This window comes from Pongo abelii, chromosome 2, assembly GCF_028885655.2.
Source record: "Pongo abelii isolate AG06213 chromosome 2, NHGRI_mPonAbe1-v2.0_pri, whole genome shotgun sequence".
NCBI lineage: Eukaryota > Metazoa > Chordata > Mammalia > Primates > Hominidae > Pongo > Pongo abelii.
In genome coordinates, this window is record NC_085928.1 from 186,663,153 (window position 1) to 186,678,465 (window position 15,313).

At 35.0% G+C, this 15,313-nt stretch overlaps 1 long non-coding RNA gene across 1 annotated transcript; it reads right to left on the bottom strand.

Annotated features, from left to right (window-relative positions):
- Positions 1–1,005: 1,005 nt before the first annotated feature.
- On the bottom strand, positions 1,006–4,533 carry LOC134761061 (uncharacterized). The gene is made up of 4 exons (XR_010139312.1): positions 4,308–4,533; positions 3,351–3,465; positions 2,263–2,481; positions 1,006–1,237 (listed from the first exon to the last, which is right to left on the bottom strand). It is a non-coding gene; the product is annotated as an uncharacterized LOC134761061 (long non-coding RNA).
- Between the last annotated feature and the right edge of the window lie 10,780 nt (positions 4,534–15,313).

A 15,313-nucleotide genomic window follows, 5' to 3' on the forward strand; every position in this document is an offset into this window, starting at 1 on the left:
TATGTGTTGAGCTACTGTAAGCTTGGTTTTCATTACAGACTTTTAGCAATTAGCTATGCAAACATAAGCATTGTTCTGCAACTTATAACTAGGAGTATTATACCCAGGAGGCTTTGTCATGAGGTGTCTTTATCCTGTCAGTAAATATTTTTTTATTGTACGGGCAGCAGAAAATTATTTATGGCTGGGGTGGATGCAGAAGTGACACATAACATCTTAGAAGGCTTGTTTTACCAGCTGTTTCAGCATCTTTGTATCCCTCCTTGGTTTGGAGGAGTCTTTTTAAATAAGTCATTAATCTTTCTAAAATTTCATGTCTCTCTTTATACTGGTTCCAACTCTTCAATTTATAACACAAACAAATTATCTCCCTTTCTAAGGTACAATTTTAAAAACTTCCTCCACCTTTGGTCCTAATTGATCTATCATTGAATTTCTTTCCTCCATTTCTTGTCCAAACTTCTTTTTTTTATTTCTAGATGGAGTCTCACTCTGTTGCCCAGGCTAGAGTCCAGTGTCATGATCTCACCTCACTGCAACCTCCGCCTCCCAGGTTCAAGTGATTCTCCTGCCTCAGCCTCCTGAGTAGCTGGGATTACAGGCATGTGCCACCACGCCCAGCTAATATTTGTATTTTTAGTAGAGACGGGGTTTCACCATGTTTGCCAGACTGGTCTTGAACTCCTGACCTCGTGATCCGCCCGCCTCAGCCTCCCAAAGTGCTGGGATTACCAGCATTTACCAAACTTCTTAAAAATGTAGCCAGCATTCTCTTTACTTTCTCAGCTTTCATCCACTTCCCAACTATTGGAATCCGACTTCCACTACCTCCACTCTATTAAAAAAAAAAAATGCTGTCCCTAAAAATATCAATGTCTTCCTAATGATAAACTTCAATAGATGTATTTCTGAGATTTTCTTACTGAATATTGGAAAGATATTGATCTCTAGGGGATACTTCTGGCTTACGGCCTGGGTGTTTATTTGGATCACAGAGTTTATGTCATGACAAATCGTGGCAGATTCTGATCTCTTTTTCTCAGACATTAGATTTAGTTTGAATTATCTCTCTCTTTCATTCACAAAATTTTAGCATTGTAATTTTCTCCAGCTTAGAAAATGTCTTCATCTGGAGGAGGTGGAATGAGCCTTAGGAAGTCCTAGACCTTAAGCAGAACTCAAAGTGTTTCCTCCTTTATTTGGTTTGATTTTCCTTGGATGTACATTTCTGCATCATCTAAATAAAACACAGAACAATGAGATTGGGTGTTCCAAGTAACATGCCTATTCTAAGTAAAACAGTCTTTAAGGTCTTTCTATGTGTCAACCAAATATCTAAATTACAGTTCTACATTGCAGCTTGAGGCCAATACTTCATCTGGAAATAAATTGTATTGTTTGGGTTTGGTGTGGCCTGGCTTTCTTTTCTTTTTCTTTTTCTTTTTTTTTTTTTTTTTGTACGTATCCTTCCAGAATTTCTTGGGGTTGTTTTAACTGAGTGGAAGGCAATTTGCTCAGGATCCTTGGACCCAGCCAATTAAGCCTTGCAAAATGACTAAGAACTTTCTGAAGTACTTGACTGCACTAAGCTCTATCTTTGAAATTCTCCACTCCCTTGATGCCCAATTCTCTTGTTTTTAAAAAAAAGATCCTGGGTGCGGTGGCTCACACCTATAATCCCATCACTTTGGGAGGCCCAGGTGGGCGGATCACTTGAGGTCAGAAGTTCACAACCAGCCTGGTCAACGTGATGAAACCCCATCTCTACTAAAAATATATGTTAAAAAAATTAGCTGGGCATGGTGGTGCATGCCTGTAATTTCAGCTACTTGGGAGGCTGAGGCAAGAGGATCACTTGAGTCAGGGAGTCAGAGGTTGCAGTGAGCAGAGATCACACCACTGCACTCCAGCCTGGGCAACAGAGCGGGACTCTGTCTCTAAATAAATAAATAGTGTCCATGTCCTTTTTCGAACCTCTTTGTGCCTACCCTCTGTTTCCTTTGTGTAACTCTATCTCTGTCTGCCCTTTAAATATTGATGTTAGGGGGATTCCTAGACTCTATCTCATCATGACAATCTTCCAGTCCCTGGAAAATTTCACCCTCCAGCATAGTTTCAAGTGAAACATAAATGTTCCCTATTCCCAAATGTATATTTTCTGCACATATATCTCCCATGAAATACAGACTCATCAAACTGCTTGCCTGCTAGACTATTACCCTGGTTTATCCTAAATGCAGCTTGAACTTAGCACGTACACACCTCAGTTTGAATTATCTTTAGACTGCCCTGCTGTAGCACTAAATATTTTTAATTCATCCTCCTAAATATTCATTGAAGCCACTGCCTCCTCTTTCTCTAGTACTATGGCACTGTGTCAGAATACATTAGAATCTGCAGTACTGCTTCCACTTCTTAACCACAATCCAGCCTCCATTCTTGTGTTAGTCTTGGTCTCCACAGTACTGCCAGAATGCTGCCCTGAAAAGCAAAGGTGATCATATTTCTACCTTGCTTAAAAACCTTCAGTGAGTTTCCAAAATCTATAAGAAAAATACTTATTTCATTAACATGAATTGTAAGGCTCATATTGTACTTTCCTACCTCATCCTTCACCACAGTCTTGCCTTGCACTTTACACTACAGAAATATTAGACTGTTATTTCCCTCATAGACACTGCTATTTCAAAGGCATCTTCTCTTGCTCTTGCTATCTTTTTTGCCCAGATGATCTTCTAGCCCTACTCCTAAACCGCACTTACTATATGCTTCCAATTACCCATGGCATCTCTCTATTTTTGAACAAGCCATACTGCCTTGTAACTATATATTTATACTGTCTTCAGAGACAGTAGTCAGTATGGATCAAAAATTTCTCTTTATTTATCTTCCTGTTTCCATACCCCAACACAATCCATGACACACATTCAGCACTCCATGAATGTTTATAGTGAAAGGGAGAGAATAAAGGAAAAATGGAAAGAAGGAAAGGAAAGACAAAGGAAGAAAGGAAGAAAATTCTAAGGAGTATTACCACCCAAAGTACCCATTAATAGTGGTGGGCCCAGAAACTGAGAAGGAAAGCTAGCTTGGACTATCAGAATTTCACAAGATCTCCTCAAACAACACAGCACATATGACCATGTGCCTTCTTCATACCTTCATTTGTAACAGTATTTGAAAAACTGTTGGCAAATTATGGACTGGGTTGATGATACCACCACTGAGAATTATACTGTTTTTTGGGTGTCCCTTTTTTCAGAGTCTTTCAGAGAAAGATGCTTGGGGAATTCTTGACTAACAACAGAGCTAAGTACCATTAACTCTCAATTTTTTCAAAAACCGATTACCTAGTGTGTGGATTTGCCAGACCTCTTGATTGTTCTGCTTCAGGCTATTTAATTGCTCATTAGAGAGTCGAAGGAAGAAGGAGATGAGTCAACCACATCTGTCACTTGTTAGTGCCTACAGTAAAAATTTATTAGTAAAGAGGATGAAACCATGCAATAAACATTAATTTCATTTTTATATTATACCCAATCTTCATTCTCACAGATAATGAAAAATGGACTCTATTCAGCCCACATTTTCTTAGGAACTAATTTTGGAAATTCCCATGTTGTCATCACTCAGGATTTTTATGCATACAGGCATACATATACAACGTACATGAGGCATTGTAATTGCCCCTAATAGAGGCCAATATATAAATTGCTTCATTGCTAACCAATGACACAACTGAGCATGTGCCCTTCAGTCAAGGGTCATGGTGCTGAAACCATAGTAATCAACATAATGCTTCCAACAATTTAACTAAAATTAAAGATAGAATTTTTTTTAGAAATACTATCATAATACTATGTATATCTAACATAATACTTTGTGTAAAAGTCTGAATCCACAGCTGAAATTTTTGTTTCTCTTTCTTTCTTTACAAACTGCTATAAAGTTAGGTATTTCTAACTCATATACCTTGACATTATTTATTGGTCATCTATTAGATTTTTATTCTGTCTGGTGTTATCTATATAACACCAGACAGAAAACATTTATGGAAACATTTGTGGCTCCCATCTATCAGGTCAGTTCTAAGAAGAAACAAATTTTGTGTTGTAATTCTGAAAACTAAAGTGCACCAAGCATTTGAACAAACTTTGTTGACTATCCAATTTAATAGAGGCAATTAACTCTGCTTAAATGACCTTTCAAAATTAAACTATGCAATATGGCACATCTCAAAGGCCAATCTAAATTGCAAAGATTGTATCATTGTTTTTCACATTATCATGTTCATAATTTTCCCTCACTTTTTTTTGCTGTGGTTATTTTCTATGTCAGAAGTTGCTGTTCAAACCGTCACATAGTTAGAAGTCATCTAAGTTTGTGCTGGAACTTCACATTCTAGATTTCTCCCAATTGTTCTAGTAGTTTTCTGCCTCATTTCACATCTGCTTGACAAATATGCTAATGAAGCTCTTTTCCCTTGGCCCCTGACAAACAAGGAAATAGCAGATTTATTACCTTTTTCTTTTTGGTAACTAATAAGTACAAATGCTATAAATTTCTCTACGGTAGCAAGTTGTTTAGAGCTTTGTTTTCTTAGTTGCTACCTTTTCATAAAATATGAACACAGGAATTTGAGTTAAAGTAGGAAATACATGTGCCATGCTGGTGCGCTGCACCCACCAACTCGTCATCTAGCATTAGGTATATCTCCCAGTGCTATCCCTCCCCCCTCCCCACACCCCACAACAGTCCCCGAAGTGTGATGTTCCCCTTCCTGTGTCCATGTGTTCTCATTGTTCAATTCCCACCTATGAGTGAGAATATAAATAAATAAAAACAAACAAAAAATAAAAAATAAAAAAAAAGTAGGAAATAACATGTATTTGGTCTATTTAACTAGGAATAATTATTGTTTCCAGAGAAAACACTATAAATAATGTGCACCTTCTCAAAAAATACACAGCAATTTATAATGTACACAATGCTCAATGGTTTTTATTATTAAAGCACCATCACTATTTGGGCCATTGTACTAACGTGACCTGCATAGTAGATCATTTGTGGAGCACCTTGAAGACCTTCTCAAGAATTCGTGTGTCTAAAAGATCAGAAATTATTTCATAGTACAATAATATTTAATATTCGTTGAGGGAGAAAGAAAATGTTATCACTATTAATTATCCAAGGGGTTTTTCATATCCATATTTGTCAGTCAATAGGATGGCAATACCAAAAGCCTAAAGGTGCAGAAAAACTTTACTGTATTAACATAGCCAAATTCTACACATTTAATAAAATTAAGGTGGAATCCTGAAATTTTCATTCATGGCACAAAATATCCCTCTAAGGTGTTTACTAATTGTTAAATCATGATTTTGGACTTTTTATTCTGACTTCCTTTCATTTTTAAGTTTTTAATGAGGTATAATAAACATACAGAAAATGGCACAGATCAAAGCTTTATAATTCGAAACCATTTCACCAAATTGAAAACACCTGAAAAACTACCATTCAGAGAAACAGAACATTGGCAACCCTCTAAAAGCCCTGCTCATGCCTCTCTTCCTATCACTATTCTCTCTCAATCCTTAAGGGTAACCACTCTTCTGACTTCTAACACCACATATGAGTTTTGCCAGTGTTTGAAATTAATATAAATAGAATCATACAATGTGTGCTGTTTCAGGTCTTTATTATTTCATTCAACATTATTATTGTTATGTATGTCAGATTCATTCCTGGTGTGGCATGTAGCTGCATTTCATTCATTTTCATTGCTATATAAGCATTTCACTGTATTTATATACAATAATCATGCATTCTACTGTTGAGGACGTTTGGTGTTGTTTTCAATTTGGAATAATTACAAATAGGTCTGCTACAAACATTTGTGTGTATATATATTGATGAATATATTCATTTCTATGTGCCATATACCTAAGAGTGACATAACTAGGTCATAAGGTATGCATATAATCAGCTTTAGAGATACTGACAAACAGATTTCCAAAATATTTATAGCTATTTATACTCCTATCAACAGTGGGTGAATGTCCCAGTTGTTCCCATATCCTCAACAACACTTGGCATTTTCTGTCTTTTCCATTTTAGCTTGATTGACTTTTAAGTTCTTGCTAAAATCTTGGTAGAAACAGTGAAGTGAAAAAAAAAATATCACTACCACACAAATATTTAGCATCATAAAAAATAAAATGGAAGTAGAAATTGAAAGTCAATGACTTTTCAACAATAACAACAGCAAATTTGCAAAGTATCTTTCCTGTGATACTAAAAGATGCATTCATAATTCATAAAGGGTTATCAAATTCTGTCTTTTAAAGCAACTGTACACATATGTTCCTCCATATAACATGATACATTGTATGAGTTCATAATGAGTATAAAAATAAAACCAAAGAAACTAAAACACTACAGATTTTCTCCAAATTTCTTTCCAAATCACATATTTGAAGGAGTATAAAAATTCTCATTTCTTCTTTCATTTATGTAATTTTGCTCTTGCCAAAAACTCTGCTGGATGTTAGAGATACACAATCAAATAAGTTACGACCCCCACTCTTAACCACTTAAAACTAGTGGCAAGTACAACAAGTAACAATAATAGTAGAGAATGAAACGTGATAGAGAAGTACACAGGGTACTGTTGGAGCACAGAGATATTACTGCGGGTGGGAGCAGAGTCATGCCAAGAAAATGGCACATTGGGGATAAAATTCAAGCTGATTTGTGAAGGAATATTAGAATTAGCTCAAACAAGGATTTGTCAGAGGGGCTTCTAGGCATGGGAATAGAATGTTCAATACCACCAATCTGATACTGAACTCACTTTACTACATTACCTCCAGGGCTGGAAATGCCAAGATAGTCAAGTCCAAAATTATTTCTTGCAATGAATCAGTGATCCCCTGAAGCTTTCATCCACCTGTCCCACTTCTACACTTTGATGCAATAGGAGACAAGTCTACATACTTTTTTGTGACTTCACATCCTTACTCCATAAAAAAAAATCCTAATTTCCAAATGTACTAAAAGGAATAAATGCATAATAAAGATAAAAGAATGTTGTCCTAAGTAAAGATAATAATAAAAATCCATATGACAAAGACATTCTAGACAATATATTCTGAGAAAAATGGCATCAATGTGCTCTGTTTTCTCTTTTCAGAACATTTCTGGTACTTAGGAAAGGAAGAAATAACTGAGGGGGAAAATCACAATCTAATAAAAGCATAATGACCTCTCCAGGAAGAGGAATATGGTTCCAAGTCATTAAAGACAAAATACGCATTACACAAAAGCACAATAATTTAATTGAAAAAAATTGCTCCACTCACCTGCTTTCCTGTAATTATTAATATAATGTATTTTTTAAAATAAAGATGTCAAATTACTTTTGCAGTAGTTTCCAAAATGTAAACTAAAGCTACAGTTCTAGCCAAAAGAGTTGTATTGAATTTTTCCATGTATATTAACTTTCTATAGATGTGGCAAGGTCAGAGTTTTTCTTCTGAAAAGGAGAATAGACATAAGGGATTTTTGTGTTTCATTCTATTTACTGACATTGAAATTATTTGATGGGGAGATGTTTATTGGAAGACACACAGACATAGCACAATTCATGTTTAGGGAGATGGATTTCTTGCAATTGCAAAAGTCAATGGCATTTCACAAATGCTCCCAGCACTCTTTATTGACATTCTGGATAGATATTTTTACTAATGAAATGAGTCAGAATTTCACGAAGCATTGATGACATAGATAAATGCCAACTTATTTCAAACATCCCCCAATGTCATGATGCTTTCAGAATTGATTTCTGTTGCACATTTTGGAATTATCTTACTTTGCATGTTTATAACTTTTTCCTTCACAATGTAGACTTACATAAGTTGAGCAACAGGTGAAAAATCACCTTCTTTAAGAGTTTTGGAAAATTGGTAGGATTTAATCACAAATTAAATAAATATACTTATAAATTTCATAAATGGAAAATATGACGCTGAACCATGAGAAATTCAGAATGTAAAGAATTGCCCTTTATCTCACACATAGTTATGGGGGAAAAGATTCTGTATAATACTGTAACAATATCATATTTTCCACAACTTGGGAGACGAAATACAAATTTTAATTAAGGAAAACATAGAAAGGTAGGTTACCTCCCCGAGTTGCGGAAACTTCTTAAGAGACAGAACATTTAATAAAATGAGACATGGTATTCACAATCAATAGAGAATATAAAATAATCTCCCTTTCTTTTATCATAATTTAAAAATATTTTTTGGATTGAAATATCTACTTAATGCTTATTCTGTCCAACATTTAGCTACATGATAAAGAAACATCAACCAAAATCTTAATATGCCCTAAAAATTTTTACTTTTACTATAAAGTTTGGTTTGTGGAAGGTCATTACACAACTATGATATCCATGCATCAAAAATGAAAATTTACAAAGATAAGTTGTCAAGCATACATTGAAATTTTATCCCGTTGAGGAAAATTATTCTCACGTACTAGAAAAATAAATGTACACCTAACAATATTTATTTCTATACGTATTCTTGCTCACCCCTTTCGTACTCTTTTAATTTTTGTAAAAGATTTGGGATTCTTTGAAATATAAGTATACAAATAAACCTAAAACTATTAACTCATGATAAAAAAAAATGTAAAACGACTGTAGCAGGAGAGCTAAAAAGAAAAATTATATAAAGTCTTGACTGCAGAAATATATAGCAAGTGATTTCAAACCTTAGCTCTAAGTTTCTAGCAATCTAGGTCAAAGGACAATACAATGAATTTCACATCTCTTATCATCAAGTAGACCATGAACTCATTGGTAGAGTTCTGAGCTCTTGGAGAAATTTTTCATAGGGATTTTTACAAGGGCTTTTAACAAAGTAATGAATGAAGACCTTGACAGCAGGGTTTTTTAATGCAACAGAAAAGTTTCCTATTATATCAGACCATCTATGAAAGCTGATAATACAATATTTAAAGAGTTCACTAATAAAAATTATAAAGCGAGCCAGAGGGATACAACCAAGCCATGAAACTTTTTGGTTTTCAAGCTCACATTAAAATAGAGAATAAGATGATAAGTTTTTAAATTACAAGTGTTTTTTAATTATTTCTGCTGGAAATAATTTTATGCCACAAGCATGAAATAGTAATAACATTTTGCCCCACAATATTAAAGTAAAATGGACCATTCAGGAGGCATGTCATGTTCATCCCATGTTGTAATGAAACCTCTGGAGAAACATAGCAAGTCTTAGACTAAGAAATATAGAACCAGAAACATAAGCAGAGAAACAAACATGCACCAGAATAAGAAACGTAGACTTATCTACTCTTGTGGAAAAGCCTTTCTGTCAGCGAGAATTTTGACAAAAGTTCCACAGAAAGGTAATTTGCTAGAGAAGTAGGATTGCCCAGTATTTACAGTCTAGTCTCTGGACTATTACCATGTTATTTACTAGACTGCCTGAGTTCAAGGCCCAAGCATATCACTTTCAGGCTGGAAATAGTGGACAGTTATTTAACATCTCCAGCAGTCCTGTGACTCTTTAAAATAAGGTTGATGATGATAATAACAATATTTAGCTTACTGCATAAAGTAACCATGGAAAAATCAACCATGTGAGTTGTTTAACATAATACCAACTATCTGGTAGGTATTATCTCGATGTTTGAGACACCCAATGTTTTTTACTGATAAAAATGAATGTATTCTATATATCAGGCATGTACATGAGACAGCATTTTGTTTCAAAAGTTGAAAAGCCAGCCTTCTGTTTTGTCTTAAAGGTGAGTCATCAAAATGCATTATATTTTATTGGAAGATTGTTTCACAAAATACATTGAACCCAGGAAAAGAAGAGGAGTTTATATCTAGAATCCAATTTTTAATCACAGATTTTTCAGCTGGGCCACAAGTTTTATAAAATTAGATTTATTTGTGATCATTAGCTGAAGCATTCACTTCATAGTAAAAAAACTAATTTACAATGATTCGCATCATCTGAAATTTTATTAGACCCAAACTTTCAGCTTTGGGATAGTTAAGCAATGATATTTAATGTTTTGTAAAGCTCTATACACTTACTACATAAAACAGAATTTCAGTACTCACTTTGCTTTAAAGTGAAAACATATACATACTTACAACAACAACAATAACAAAAGTAAATTACTAACTTTTCTTTTGAGACTGAGTTTGAGGTCTCACTTTCCTGGCCATAATGCAAAGCTAAAAGGAGTTCCCGTTCATAAACTGAAGAATTCAGAGTCCAGTATGACGTTCATTAGAAATTCTCATCCATAAGAAAATGTCTATGATTCTACTTGACATGCCATAATACCTTTTTACATATCCTGACCTTTTTTTGCTTTGCTTTCTCTGTTTTGCGTGACTTAATCATAGACCCCTGAGACATGGTTACTCTTTGTCTTGTACTTGATCTTAGAGTGGTAAGTTGGAGAAAATGTTCTGATATCAATGTCACTGAAAAAATTTTCTTCAGTAATTAAATGATTCACTGTTTCAACTATTTATTTCAACAAATATTTATTAAATAGTTACTATCTAATTTTTCTTACCCCAAAAGAGGAAAAAGAAAAGGAAGGCCCATTTAACAGACCAAAAAAATTATAAACACCATTATTTGTTGACTACTTCTTCTAAGCCAAACACCTAAAAGGTAGGTAGACTCATTTTTACTACTCTACAGATTAAAACGGATGTTCATAACTGATGTTCACCAAGTCACAAGGCTGAGGTGATCCGCTCAGAGCTGTCCAATCTCAATGTCTGTGTTCTGAACAACTCCTCCTCTCAAGATGTCAATTTCTTTTTTAAAGGAGGGCCAGAACATAAATACACAAGAAAATGAAACATGGCTCGGACTTTCTAAGAGCAAAATTTAATATTCAGAAATCTAAGGCATGTTTTAAGTTAAAATAAAAAGCCTAGAATATATTCTATTCCTAACTAGGCTCATTCTCATTCAATCTGATACTATACCAAAATTTTTAAATCATACTTTAAAATTCTTTTCCAATTCCCAGCCCATTCTTATTCTGAATCTCCCATTCTTATCAAAGAGCATATACTTGCTTCCTTGTATGGATTAAATTTGCCAAGAAATTTTGATTCTGAGACTTCATGGTTAAAGAGGAAAATGGACCAGAATAAGATCATGATTCTGTTTCTTCATGTACCCTCAGTCTCTGGCCACAGAAAAAAAAGTATATTTTGGTCCAAAAGATAAAATACTCGGTTTCTAAAGCTGAAATTCTTTTCAGGTTACATTTTCTTTCTGGAAGTTTGTAGTATGCCTTTGCATACATTTGAATTTTTCATCTCAGTTTAGAAGCAAGTGATTTAGCATATCTGCCTTATTGAGGGTTTATATTTTAATTAAAACTTTGTCATCTGGTTCTTTCTTGGCTGCTTTTGAAATTGCATCCGCTGATTGAGAATAACAAAACTCTCAGTCTCTTCCTTCCTACCTCAATGCCTGACTAACCTCAGGACTCGGGCCCAGAGAAAGAGAAAATGCTCTTGGAAATCATGGAGAAGGCCACAGTGGTTTATTCCTGAGCTCTTTGTCGTTCTGGTTCTATTGTGACTCACTGAATAGTGTACATTTACCCAAAAAAGTCTGTAGGTTTTAACCATGACCATTCTTCATCTTGCAGTAATGTGAAAACAACTCTAAGTAATGATACCTGAAATAAAGCATTATTAAAGGAAAAATGAGATCACTTAAAAGGAAAGAGCACAGTTAAACAGAACATTTTCTAAAACCGTGCACAATTTTAAATGTAAATGCTGACACTTATAGATATTTATCTGTTCCATACGTACTCTCCATCTGAAATATATTTTCAGAACGGTATACCTTGAATTGGTATGAAAGTTCCTGTTTATCCATTATTAAGCAATACAGCATCTGGGAAGCCCAGACCACAAGCATGTATGTGTTTATTTTTCAAGGGCAACATTGCCATCTACAGGATATGAAATGACAAAATTTCACCACTCCCTTAAACATGTTTGCAGTCAAAACTAGAAATTGCTGAGATTGAAATATGTGTCCAAATTCAGTCCTATTTGATTATCCTGCCAGACACCATATTTCACAAATTATCTCATCTCACAGCTAACTTAAAAAAATAAAAAGAAAAGAATGCATTAAGCTGACTGCCAAATGTCACAGCTTCTTTGTCTTTGAAAATTGCATTAGGGGTTTACTCAAAGGCTTTTCACCATGATAAATGTTAAGGAGCTGAAAGAAAAGCTATCAGAATGAGGTGGTTAGGTTTTTAGTTGGTTATAACTAACACCAAATTCTCTGGAAGTTAGCTGAATATGTGTTACCTAAACTTCCTCATAGAATTCAAATAACCCAACAGCTTTTCATTCATAGATTTCAAGTAGCAAATATAGCTAATCGTTTTCCCCTAGTACAAGGAGGCAACTGATATCTGTTGCTTAAAGAATCTGATCATTTAATCAGACTTCCCAACGTTCAGATGGCATGACAAAGGGGAGCCTCTCAGACTGTTTTGCGAGGGAAGAAACAGAGGCACAGTTAGGTGCTGACCTTGAAAAGCTTAGCTCATTGTCAGGCTGTCCTATTTTAGCAAAAGTGAGAGACAGGAAAAGGGAGACAACATAACTCATTTTCTCCATTTTGACACACAGACCAAAATATGAGCCAGGAAAAGATATAGAATATACAAATGGTATTAAGAAGCTATTTTTGACTGCTCAGTCTGACCTCAGTCCAGTTGAAATTGGAATTACAATATTTATTAGAAAAAGCTTGAGCGTTTCAGGAAAAGCTATTACAATTTTCTAGTACATTTCTAATCTCCTTTCCTGAAGATATTTAATATTAGGATGTATAATTAGCTCACTCTAATTCCTTAATTGTGGCTCGCCTAGAAAGTAAGTGATGGACGTGCTGGCAGCGTATGACCCTACCGTCTTGTGATTTTTTTTAATCAACTCTCATAGAAAAGATGGGAATAATGTAAATTAAAGCCATCTCAATCATATAGTAGTGTGTAAAAATCAAGTTTACTTTATTATCACAATGCTAACTAGAAAGTATTCTATGAAAAAATGGGATCTGAGCACCAAAGAAAAACCCTCATTAAAACGAGAAAACAGTTTGAAAGAACTCAGTATTGGGGTTTCATTTCCGATGTGTGCTTTACAGCTTTTCATCATATATCCAGCCTGTCGTCTGTGTACATGAACCAAGTTTGAATCAAAAGATTCCCTCCAAAAAAAAACAACCTAGCCATAAAAACAAACTTATTTTATCTGTAGTCCAGCTAAATGCAGTCACCAAACGGGAAATGTTTACATAGACTAAACAAGTAGCTTTTTATCCAAAGGAAATTAAATAAAATAAGGGGCCACCCTTTGTCTAAAACCAGTATGGTTACTTCCATTGAAAAGTAGTTTATATCATATCATCCATTGCTAAAAATAAGATAGAGGGCACCCTCTTAATAGAAACTGTTTTCCTCAAGGTTCCCAATGAACCCAACATTGCCAAATCCAAAGGGCAATTCTTAGTCTTCATTTTATTTGACACCTGAGCACTTGACATGATTTTTTCATACTTCCTGAAACATTGTCTTCAGCTGCCTTCCAGAATATACTATTCTCTTACTTTTCCTTCCAGGACCTTGGCCACTTCTCTCTGCCTCTTCTTCCTTTTTCTGATCTCTGAATGCCAATGTGCCCTCAGATATCAGTCCTTAAGCCACTTTTCCTCCATATCCACACTAAATATCTAGATGACTTTATCCTTCCTATGCTTTAAATATCATCTGTATGCTAATGACTCCCAAATGTATACGTCAGCCCAAATTTTACCTCAGCCCTAGACACTTATGTCCAAATGCCTATTCAACACCTCCATTTTGCTATCTAATGGAACATCTCATGCCGGATATGATGAAAACGAAATTTTTAAAAATTATTTCACACCCCTGTACTTGCTTCTTCTTTAGGGTTATCCATCTCAGAAAATAACATCTTTCAGACAGGCAATACATACTCAATTAGTTTGTAATTAATTAATTAAATAACACATGATGGCAGTGATATGACCACATCATCTCAAGAGAATGATAGTGAAAGACTAGGACTCTATGATTAGGAAAATTATTCCAGTAAAGGGAAAATGTAATCAGTATTTTCTTATGGAATAGTAGGGATCATAAGAAAGATGTGATCCATAGAGAACAACACATACTAGAGCCTTTTGGCGGATGGGTGGTGGGAGAAGGGAGGATCAGTAACAATAACTAATGGGTACTAGGCTTAATAAATGGGTAGTGAAATAATCTGTACAAAAAACCCCCATGACACAAGTTTACCTATGGAACAAACCTGCACTTATACCTCTGCTCTTAAATAAAAGTTAAAAAAAAAAAAAAAAGGGTGGGGGGCCGGGCGTGGTGGTTCATGCCTGTAATTCCAGCACTTTGGAATGCTGAGGCGGGTGGATCACCTGAGGTCAGGAGTTTGAGACCAGCCTGACTAAAGTGGTGAAACCCCATCTCCACTAAAACTACAAAATATTAGCCAGGCGTGGTGACTCACACCTGTAATCCCAGCTTCTCTGGAGGCTAAGGCAGGAGAATCGCTTGAACCCGGGAGGCGAAGGTGGCAGTGAACCAAAATCGTGCCATTGCACTCCAGCCTAGGCAACAAAAGTGAAACTCTGTCTCAAAAAAAAAAAAAAAAGATGTGATCAAAAGAGGACCTACCATTCCACACTTTTACTCACTTCACACAGCACTTATTTTAGAGTTGAATTAGGGATGTCTTCATGCCACAAAGACCCCTGTACTCCATATTCCACCCTCCTAAATGCTAGTACAGTAAGACAGGTTGTCCTGATATTGGTAACAATGTCCAAGATTGTGGGAGATTGATTTCTTCCCACTATTGACTCTACTAAGAAACGAAGGCTGATACTAAAATCACTGGAAATTACATTTGAAACCTCAGTGAGGCTTACAGAAGCAGGTTGTCTGTCCATGACTATCTGTAAGGAGTAGTATGCATGGTCACGTTGGTACCTTTAAATTAGTTAAAAGGAAAATAGAAACATATCATTTAATTTCTTCATTATTTTGCAAATTTAAAAAATTTTTTTTCTGTTTATTATGGATACATAAGAGTTACACATATTTATGGGGTACATGTGATATTTTGATATATGCTACCATATATAATGATTAAATCAGA